The 12030-nt window shown below is 33.3% G+C and overlaps 1 long non-coding RNA gene across 1 annotated transcript in view; it reads right to left on the bottom strand.

Moving 5' to 3' along the window:
- Positions 1-11024: 11024 nt before the first annotated feature.
- LOC112067107 (uncharacterized) overlaps positions 11025-12030 on the bottom strand; it is a 285545-nt gene continuing 284539 nt past the window's right edge. The window contains exon 14 of the long non-coding RNA XR_002893081.3: positions 11025-11112. This is a non-coding gene — a long non-coding RNA (uncharacterized lncRNA). The remainder of the gene's footprint in view (positions 11113-12030) is intronic.

A 12030-nucleotide genomic window follows, 5' to 3' on the forward strand; every position in this document is an offset into this window, starting at 1 on the left:
GAGAGAGAGAGAGAGAGAGAGAGAGAGAGAGAGAGAGAGAGAGAGAGATCTACTATGGATTATTTGTTACTTGATATGTTTTATGGGTATTTTCCTCAGAAGGGAGCAAATGTTAAATATTCTGAGTTCTTGCATCTCCTCCTCATTCATTCACCATGATGGCTGAATGACATCTAGGTTGAGCATGGTTTTCCTGAGTTCTAGTTCTTTCTTCCCAGTAGTATGTAGATGATTTTTTATTGTCTTCTGGCTTCAAATATTAGATAAGTCCAATATCACTGTAACCTCTTTCTGAGCCATCTGTAGGTAACTTGTTTTTTCTCCCTGGAAATTTATGAAACTATAAGATTTTCTCTTTCTCAGGAATTTTACCAGAATGTTTCTAGATCTTTTTTTTTTTTTTTTGCTTATCAGCCCATACTAGAATTCAGTACAAGCAATTAAGCTGTAAACTTGCTCTCACCATAAGAAAAATTTTTCTATTGTTTATTGTTGTACTTCTTCTCCTCCAAGTGTCACTTTCTCTTTTTTGAAGGCCTATTGTTTTGTACATTAGTGCTCCCAGAGTTATCCTTCAAGACTCTTATCTTTTCCATTATGATTTCTATTTTCCTGTCTTTCTACTTTGTAGTTTGATATGTATTATTCTTGATACCCTAGTGCAAAATATTTTAGTCTCAACATCCTTTAATTCATCTAATACATTGTTTAGTTGATATATCATGAGATTTTGTTGCTTAATTTCTTTTTTTTGTTTGTTTTGTAGGTGCCATTGTATCTATATCAGGTTATTTTAATTGTTGTTGTTTAGTTCCAGTGTTTCTTTTTCAGAAGCTCTGTACCTCTGAGTATGTCTATATTTCTGGGTATCTCTGTCTGTGCCAACTCATCTTCTTCTCTCTGGCTGATGGGTTCAAGTTATTTGGGTTATACTCTTCTTTGCTGGCTGTTTGAGGTTCAAGTCTTATTGCTGGAGTATATTCAGAGGTGGCAGGCCCACAAATGGTGGAAGGCAAGGTGCTTTCTTCCCTTAAGGATTTTGATAAAATTAAAGACTCCCAGCTCCCTGCAGAGGCATCTAAGAGAAGTTGCCCCACTTTCTGGTCCCTCTGTTCTCTACCCCCCTTAAGAAATTGGAAGACTCCATTCACACACAAATTTCTTTCCTGGCTTCTTAGGAATCAGGAATGCCAGGTGCAATCATGCAGCATTACTATCAGCCATTCCTCAGATTATTTTTGAGGACAAAGATCTACTGCTTTCTGGTCCTCACCCCAGATGCTCACAAGATGCTCACTTAGCTAAGAAGGGAGAAATTCCAATACCAGTTGACTTTACTAAGACCCAGAAGAATCCAAGATCTCCCTTTTATCTTTTGACTCAGAAGATGCTCAGAATCTTTTTCCCAAAGAAAACCTCCATAAAATAAAATCAATCCTTGCTTTTTCTCTATCATAGCTTCCACACATGTTGAATAACAATATTCTAGATTTGAATAGGGCTTTGAGATTATTATATTTCACACATGAGAAAACCCAGGAGCTGAAAATATAAGTGTTATGAAGACAGTTACAAAACCAGACCTTTAGGCAATTATGCCAGGACATCACGTGATGCCATTTAATATGCCATTGCTCTGAGCTGGTTATAATTGAGCAGCAGTTACAAATCAACAGACTCTTAACTAGACGACTGAAGATTCCTTGTGGAGAATGGACTTTTTTTTTTTTTTTTTTCATTGGCAGGCGGACTCTCAACCACTGCGCCACCAGGGAAGCCCGAGAATGGACTTTAATGTAACATTTCAAATCTTTTTTGGCGAAACGCAAGGTAGATAAAAATGTTCTAATTTCTAAGGGGCTTCCCTGGTGGCGCAGTGGTTGGGAATCCGCCTGCCGATGCAGGGGATGAGGGTTCGTGCACCGGTCCGGGAGGATCCCGCGTGCCACAGAGAGGTTGGGCCCGTGAGCCGTGGCTGCTGGGCCTGCGTGTCCGGAGCCTGTGCTCTGCAACGGGAGAGGCCCGCGTTCCACAAAAAAAAAAAAAAAAAAAAAAAAAGTTCTAATTTCTAAAATACGGTAATTAATTAGTAATTAAATTATGATTTATTATTGTAGGTGTGGGTTGGTGTAGGTTTAGAAAAATCATGTAGGTTTTTCCAAGTTTCATGTTAAGATTCACATTGTAAAAGTAAACAGAGGAGTAGAGTCAATAACTTGATGGTCATGGAGAAACCCAAAATATTACCCCTAGGAAGCTTGTATTTGCAACCCTCTTTAAGCAAATATGTGTATATGTGTGTGGGGGTGTGTGTGTGTGTGTGTGTGTGTGTGTGTGTGTGCATATATGTGGTTTAGACTTCCCTGTTAGCCATTTAATTGGCTAATGGTGGAATTTACCATCAGGTAAGGAAACTATTATTTTTTTAAAATTTAATGAATATGCAAAAAACTTGTTAAAGTTTGAGGAACTATAATCAAATTAGAGAAGGTGAGGCTGCTTTGCTAATCCCTACAAAGTATATGGAATCTAGTCAATAGTAATAACCACACAGGGATCTATCAACATGAATACAATTTAATTCTCAAATATTTTTGCTGCTATGTTAGATAAATTTACAATTAATGTATGAAGCAAAAATGCCATTCATTCATCATGTCTATGAGTTATTTATTCCTGAATTAAATAAAGTTGGTATATTATTTCCAAAAAACAAACAAAAAAAGGGTCATCACACTTTGCTAAAATATACTTCATATTCTTCTGGAAATAACATTTTTATGATATAAGTAAAATTATGTTACTCTCTTTGAATGGCTCAGAACAACAAAAGATAAACAACAGCAAAGTTTTCATTTGCATGGAAGATATTTAAATTTCACAAAGATATGAAAAACAATTTAATGTATGATTCATTTTCATCACATATATAGTCTGATCACCTCCTATTCACCCCACTGATGAAGGAGTGCCCTACACTAAACAGTACTAGATAGCCAAACACATAATACCCAACATTGGTCAGATGAACTTGATAGCAGACTGTTAGTCACATATACTCACAGTCTAGGGAAGAAGGACACTGCATTCTATGCAAGGCCACATAGGGTTTGCACTTGAGGACAGCATGAACAGGACTGTGGAAGCAGATTCTACAGTAACAAGAGGATGGGGTGTCCTGCGGGAGGATGTGATTGATTTGTTTAATTCCACAGGCTGGAAAAGTTAGGTTGACGACCAGTTGGAGAATAGTTCATCTGGCTCATAGGGGGCTAGCCAGGTGGAGAACCTTTCCTGCTGGGGAGATTGGAGGAGGAATGCATATTTGGCAAGAGCAGGGGAGCTCACGGTTAGGCTTTTTGGGGTCCTGTGAGGCTCAAGATATCAAGATAGCACTTAGAATTTTAGACTGTACAATACAGTGTGTTTAATATCAATTTAAAGGTATTGGTTTCTCAATGCTGGATCACTGAAACCAGACATTAAAATGATAAAGAGATTTATGATAGTCACAATAATAATAGTCATATTTTTTTTACTGCAATGATCTTTAATGGGGAATTCTTAAACTAGATCCATTAGATAATTCTAAAAGAAAATCCAAGTGTTAGCAACTTTGGCAACAAGATATCAAATACAGATTTACAGGTGAATTTAGAAACTTGTGCTGATATAGAGAACTGCATTTGTTGATATGACAGTAAATCTTCTAACACTATTATATATTATTTTCTTAAATCTTTGTTTATTCTAATGAAAATGTCTTTCTTTCTATCTGCATACCTCCAAGAATCATGCCAAAAGACAAGATGTTACCAAAAAAGTAGGTAATATGTATAATAGATGCAATTATCTAACTTTGCTAATTGTAATCACACAAGGAAAACAAAGCCATTTGGGAAAATCTTTTTTCAAAATTACATGTAAAAGCAACTTAAATTAAAATTATGCAAGATCAGTATCCAGAGAGAATGATATTAGTACACTTAGTGGAACAGTAAAGTTTTTCCAGTTATTTGTTTTTATAAATATATGGAAACTTTAATATCCTTGCTGATATACCACACACAGGTCAAAATATATATTAATATTTTAAATAAATGTATGTGTTTACCTGTGTACAGATATATAGATAAGGATTATACTTAAATATAGTAAAATAATAGTAATATATTGTAACTCATGTGATGTGGTTTATATAAAAGTGGGCACAGATGACATAGAGCTAAGTCTAAACTCAAGTGATAGAATTAGCTTCATTAAGTTTTGCTCTATTTTTCTGTTGAGTTGATCTCTTAGAAAGACTCATGAAACCGTGCTAAATCAGACTAGGAGCAATGTGGAAGGTGTAAAGTTAAGTGAAACATTGATATGATGAAATCTGATTTACAGAGCACACACCTGCCATCTAAGCAGAAAATGTTAAGTCCTCTATGTTGAAAAAGGGAGAATATTTCAATCCCATATTCCCTGCAGGCATTAATTTTTCATTTTTATTATTCTTTGGATTAACATTCAGATTTGAGTTGTTCTATGTTTGCTTTGATATACTCAAAACATTGTCTAATAAATAAATGTATCATATTGTGGTGATATATAGTTAGTAATATGTATGTATTATATTTGTTTTCTAATCATTTTGCACAAGCTTTAAATTTTATCATATTCTCTGTATAGCAATAAAGCCATTTCCATTGCAAACTTGTAACAATAATGGATAGCAACTTTCAGGGGATACATTTCTGAGAAATTTATTTTCCCTCATCTTGCTCAGCCACCCAAAGAATGAATTTGCTTCCATGACAGATAAAGACTACATTGATCTATTTTAAAATGGTCTTGGGGCATCACAAGTCAATAACAGAAAAGGAAAATGCAAGATAATAGTATTTCTTTTCATTAGGTTGGTAGATGGCATTCCAGATTTATGCATCAAAATTATCTCTTTAACAGTTATTAAATAACCTTAAGCATATATCTTGGTTGTGTGGGTCCTGTTTTATACTGAATAATCAAGACAAAGATAAATTCTATTTGATTGCAATGTGGTTACTTTACAGAAATATGATTACCAAAAAGTATGTGAAATTTAAAAGACAGAATATACTTACTACAAAGCATAATATCCTACACTGAAATCTAAAACTGCCACATGATATAATTTTAAATTTTTTTTTAGTATAAGAGTTCTGCAATAATAAAACATTTCATAGGAATGATTTGTTGCTCTTGTTTTGTTTTTTAAACTCACTTGAGCAATAAGTAATAAGAGTTGTGTTCTACAAAACTGTCATGGGAGAAGACATACATTTCATAGGCTATTTTAAATTTAGCGATGGTGAAAATTTTTTGTTGCAAAAGTGTGCCTTTCAAAGTAATTTGAGATAAACTAAAATTATAGCATTTTAAAGGGATTTTTCCCTGATTGCTCTCATTTTCCTCTGAGAGTGTTATATATGTCTGAATTACATATAATAAATGGGAAAGTGTTTCTTTTAGAGAAAGTTCCAAAACATTTCTTTAGAAATGTGATTTCAATGTTTTCCGCATTTGAGAACTCGTTATACTCCTTCCTATCATTCAAATATAAAATTGAAATATCTTTCGAAGTGTTACTTTTGTGAAAATTACCAATGACTTTCTTGAAAACTGAAAAATTTAAGTAATTTAGTGAAGAAAAAAAACCCCTACCTGATGTAAACACCATTTGATTGTCTGAATTTTTCACCCTTCATTGGTTTTGGTAGATGCATGCAAACATATGTCCACACTCTTTTGAAGCATTTGACATAGTACCCATGAAATACGTCAAGTAAACATCATTTGTACAATTTGGCTATAAAAGATGATTTTAGATGTAAAACAGATGTTTTTCCCATTCCACTCCTCAAAACATCCCAGTTAAGGTGACAAGTTTCTAACCGTGTTTGATAAAACGCTCCCATGATCTTAAAAGTATGTTATCATCCATATGCCAGAGTACTGGAAAATGTCTATTAATTTGAGTTCTAACGATCATTTGTATTTCTACATACTGAAAATTACAATCCAAGAGGAAATTAAGGAAAAAATTCATTTACAAGATTATAAAAAAGAAGAAAATACTTAGAAATAAATTAACAAAAGAGCTTTAAGACTTGCATACTGTACTACACTAGTATTTTGAAAACTATAAAACATTATTGAAAGAAATTAAAGAGGACCTAAAGAAATGGAAAGACAATCCGTGTTAATGAATTAGAAGCCTTAATTTTAAGGTGGCAGTAATACTCAAAATGTTCAAGAAATTTAATGCATTCCTTATTAAATTTCTATCTGCCATTTTTCAGAAATGTAAAGGCTAATCCTAAAGACCATATGGAATTGCAAAAGACCCTGAATACCAAAAACAATATTGAAAAGGAAGAACAAAGTTGAAGGACTTAACTTCTTGATTTCAAAACTTATTCTACAGCTACTATAATCAAAACAATAGCATACTGGCATAATGATAGACATACAGATTAATGGAATAAAATTGAGAACCCAAAAATAAATACATAATATATGGTCAATTGATCTTTTCAAGATGCCAAGACCATTCAATGAGGGAAAGCATTTAACAAATGCTGGGAATACAGGATATCCACATGAAAATGTAGGACGTTGGACACTTACCTCATATCATACACAAAAGATAACTCAAAACGGATAAAAACATCTATATCTAAGAGTTAAAATTGTACAAATCATAAAAGAGAATATAGGAATAAATCTTCATGACCATGGATACTTACATATGACACCAAAACACAAGCAAAAAGAGAAGAAAAAATTGAACTTCATCAAATCAAAATTAAAATTTTTTGTACTTCAAAGGACACTAACAACAGAGTGAAAAGAAAATCCCCAAAATGGGAGAAAATATTTACAAATCTTAAATCTAATAAGGGTCTAGTATCCAGAATATATAAAGAACTGAAAACTCAACAGCTAAAAGACAAACAATGCAAATTTTAAATGGGCAAAGGATTTGAATAGACATTTCTTCAAAGAGGATAGACACATGACCATGAGCAATGAGATGCTCAATGTCATTAGCCATTTATTCCAAATCAAAACCCATGAGACACAATTTCAGACCCACTAGTATGGCCATAATTTTTTAAAAATGATGATGATGATGTGGAGAAACTGGAGTCCTCATACATTGCTGGTAGGAATTTAAAATGGTACAGCTACTTTAGAAAACAGTCTGGCATTTCTTCAAAAAGCTAAATATAGAATTACCATATGACCAAGCAATTTTACTCTTAAGTATTCACCCAAGGAAATTAAAGACATGTTCAATTAAAAAAATTAAACACGAATATTCATAATAGCATTATTCATAATAGCCAAAAAGTGAAAACAATCCAATGTCTGTCAACTGGTAAATGGATAAACAAAATGTGGTATATTCATACAATGCAATGTTATAGAAAGAAATGAAGTACTAAAATGCTACAACTTGGATGAATATAGAAAACATTATACTAACTGAAAGAAGCCAGACACAAAGGTCACATATTGTGTGATTCCTTTTATATGAAACATACAGAATAAGCAAACTCATATAGATAGAAAGTAGATTAGTGGTTTCCAGGGGCTAGGAGAAAGGGGGGAAGAGAATAGGGAGTAACTGTTAATGGGCAGGAGATATCTTTTGGGGGAGACAAAAATATTCTGAAATGAGACAATGGTGATGATTGTACGACATTGTGTATGTAAAAAAACGCCACTGAACTGTATATTTTTAAATGGTTAAAATGGTGAAATTTATTTTACGTAAATTTTACCTCAATTTAAAATAATGGAGTGAAGTAGTGATGCATACAACAGCATGGATGAACCTAAAACACACGATACTGTATAAAGGAAGCCTGATACATAAGAGTACCTATTGTATAATCCCATTTACATGAAGTTCTAGAATAGGCAAAACAAACATGATGATAGAAATCAGAGCAATGGATGGTTGGGAAGGATAACTGGTATGAAGCACATAGGGAACATTCTGGAGTGACGAAAATGTCTGACTTCTGGAGAAAGGCACAGATTACACAGTTTATGCATTTTTCAAAGCTGAACAAACAATGTGATTAAGAATTATGTATTTCAGATATAATCAGATCTATAACACTTGTTTTGATAAAAAGAATTTGTTCCAACATGACTGATGTGTTAGGGAATAATAGGAAAGGAACTTCGTGTTAGCTTATGCATGAAAAACACTAGCTGAACATCGAAACGGCACCCAATTTAACTGAGCCAAATAATGCAAAAAATGAACATACTTCAAACACCTACCAGCTGTCTTAGTTCACCACATATGTTACAAGCCATTCCCATCCACATCTAGTATTACAGCTTTCTAATTTCATATGATCCATTGTACTGGATTAAATAATGACCTTCAAAAATCCATGTCCATTTGGAACCTATAAATGTTACCTTACTTGTAAATAGGGTCTTTGTAGATGTAATCAAGTCAAACTGAGGTCATACTAGATTGGGTGAACCCGAACTCCAGTAAGACCGAAGTCCTTATAAGAGGGAGATTTGGACACAAAGAAACAGATACACAGGGTAGAAGGCTATGTGAAGACAGTGGCAGAGACTGAAGTGATGTATCTATGTAATCCTAAGGATTCTGCCAGCAACCACCAGAAGCTAGAAGAGGCAAGGGAGAATTCTGCCCTAGAACCATCAGAGAAAGCACAGACCTGCCTACACCTTGATTTCAGACTTCTAGCCTCCAGAACTGTGAGAGAATAAACTTCCATTGTTTTAAGCCACCCAGTTTGTGGTCATTTGTTACAGCAGCCCTACAAAACTAATACACCCATCTTCTACCACTTCACAATAACTCATAAGCTGAAACCCTTCTGAAGTCCATTTCCAGAAGCAAACACGGGTATTTTTTAAATTAAAGCGTCTTATTTATTGTATTATTTTTTCATATCCATTTAACATGCGTAAAACTGTACTATTATTTTTACTAGGTTTCTATTGTTCCTTATGTGGCTGATATATGACATTATATATTGTGCTCTAAATCCATCTTTCCCATAAGCACTGCACTTCCTTGTTGAGCAAATTTTCATAGCACACTGCTGTGAGGTATTCTTTTTTTTTCTTTCCATTAGCACATAAGTTAGATTAGGTTATAAAATAAGGCAGGGCATATTACAGCTTCTCAGTAGCATTCCCGTTATAAAGAAATGCACTAGTTGCCTTGATTGATCATGTATATTTCCTAGGTTTTCGTCTATACAAACCAGTGCATGGGTTAGGTTCCTCTACAAATAGTTAATTTTATATTTTTGGTTTCACTGTCAAAAATTAACACTATTTCCAAATTCTAAAAGTTATCTTCTTAGTTCAAAACTTCCTCTGGCTATTACTTATCTCTACCTTTTTTGCAGTCAAACTAATTAAAATCTAGGTTATCTACACTCTGTCTCCTCACTTCTCAAACTATCACAATCTAGATTCCATCTCTTCTACTCAACTGAATCTCAAACTCAGCATGATTGACAAATAGCTCCTGTTTTCACAAATTAGTGAGCACTATTCAGTCTTCATCTCATTCGATGGCTTGGAAGCTTTTTATACCATTGACTTCTCGCTTCTTTTCATGACTCTTTCAATGCTACGAAAACCAATTTCATAACATATCCTCTCATAGTCTTCCTCCTCTCTCTCTTTAGTTACTTTTCAGCATTATTGCTTGTGGCATATTTTTCTCTGCCTGTCATTTAAATGAGGATGTTCTCAAGCTACTGATTTTTTAATGCAAATCTGTGTCATCCTAGCTAACAAGATGAACAGAGGAGCTAACTTGAGCTGAGTTCTGAGATAGGCTTTTACTGTGGTTCAAGAGGAGTGATATGAAAATCATTTGTATGAGAAGAGTTATACAGCATGCTAATTCCAATTTATTCACTGACACTGAACATACTACTTAATCTATTTTTGGTTATGGTTTTTCTATCTTCCAAATCAGTATATATTTGCTTTTTACCTTACTGAAATGCTAGAACATTTCCAAGATGTTTGCAAATTGCTTTTTAAAGCCTCTGAGAATGTGTTATGTAAGGACCAATAAATGAAAATGTTATTGTAGCCATAGCTCGCAAATATTTTTTTAATCTTTAATGTCATTATATGACATTATAATTTGGCAATGCTCACAGTTGTAAAGTGAGTTTTTAGTTTTAAATTTAGAGGCATTTACCCTAAAGTATTTCTTTCATTTTATGGTTGTCTCGATTCACATCAAATACTAACAAACATATAAATACTCTCTTAGCAAAGGTTGTCCTGGCCTGTGATAATGAATCATTATTTTCGGTTATTAAAAACCAACACATCTAACTAAAGTAATTCACTAAAAATAAGTTGTAATGTCATCTCTTTTCTACTATTCAAACCATAACCATTAGCTAGATATATTTCCAGGCCTTCATACATAAAGATATATTCCCAAGGAATATGTTGTTGAGTGATATCTCCTTACTGAGTTCTTGAAGGAGAAGACATAAATCATAATTTTATAATCTCAGAGACAAAAGGAGCCTAGGAGCTCACCTGTGATGGTAGAATAGCATCATCGCTAGCAGTATGGGCTCTGCAGCCAGATGGCCTGAATTTGAATTCAGTCTGCTATTTTCTGCTATTTAGTATTGACACTTGTGTGAATTGGGCAAGTTACTTAATGTTACTAAACTTGGATTTCTCATCTGTAGAGTTAGTAATAATACCTACACTGTAAGAATTGTTTACGTTAAATAAGAATATATAAATATGCATATATATATATCTTATAACAGTCAGTAGTATATTTAATACATATTAAATACCCAGTAAATGTTAGCTACTACTACTACTATTATTTACTCCAACTCTCAGCTCCTACGTGAGCCCATGCCATTCAGCTCACATGTGGCCATTTCATTAGGGAGATCCCACCAGCTCATGTAGAACCGTGTACGGTCACTTACATTTAGGAGATCCAGTTCTCTTTAGAGGATCCCGTTGGTACAGTTTTCCTAGTAAGTTGTTCTTCCACATCTGTTTCAGTGTCATCAGCTATTTTATACCAGGTATAAAATGAAAACAGTTAGAGAGGAGAGCTTATAGGAAGAAGAGAAAAATATTGCTCAATGTATATATAATATGATATATATATATATAATACCTATACTATAGATATAATTATATATTACATATATTATTATAGCAGCCAAAAAAGCAAAAGGGAAAGATTATATTGGCTAACTTCAGGCAAATTTTGGTTTTTACTGGAGTTGGTATTTTCTTTGTTGAAATAATAGGGACAGTAAACATATATTAAATGATAAGCATGGTTGCTGTAAAATAGGTTTCTTTTCCTTCATGACTCACTCCATTTAGCAATTTTTCAAGATTCATTCAGTAGGGACCATATTCAATTCAATGTTCAACACAATACATTCTTGTTTTTCAAGAAAGCCTAAATTATCGCATGCCATAATTTTAAAAATAGAACTCAGGTTCTTTCTAGAAAAAAATAAAGATAAAATACACTGAATTCTATAACTCTCACCATTGAAGTATGAATCTAAATAAACAACCAAGAAAATGTATATTTTTTGATCCCTTGGAACTAGACAATCTCTGTAAATTTATTTTTCCTTTTTATGTTTCCTTTAATAAGAATACTTGCTGCTCCTAAAGGAGAGTTTTATTTCACTTTGGTTTGGGCAAAATCAAAAATATATATATATAATACTTGATAATATAAAAAAATATATAAACTATCTGTATTATATCCATTTGTTCCTTGTCATTATTACTCTATGGTCTTAACATTCTCTTCAGTGATGTATGCTTTTATAAAGTCAAGAATCATAATGATTTGTTTTTTGTTAACCAGAACAGTTTCCCTAGTTGACTCACACATGGTAAAATCAATAAACATTTACTTTTGGCTTAGAATAGAGGAAATTTTGAAATGTTTTCTAAAAT

Source organism: Physeter macrocephalus, chromosome 5, assembly GCF_002837175.3.
Source record: "Physeter macrocephalus isolate SW-GA chromosome 5, ASM283717v5, whole genome shotgun sequence".
Lineage (NCBI taxonomy): Eukaryota > Metazoa > Chordata > Mammalia > Artiodactyla > Physeteridae > Physeter > Physeter macrocephalus.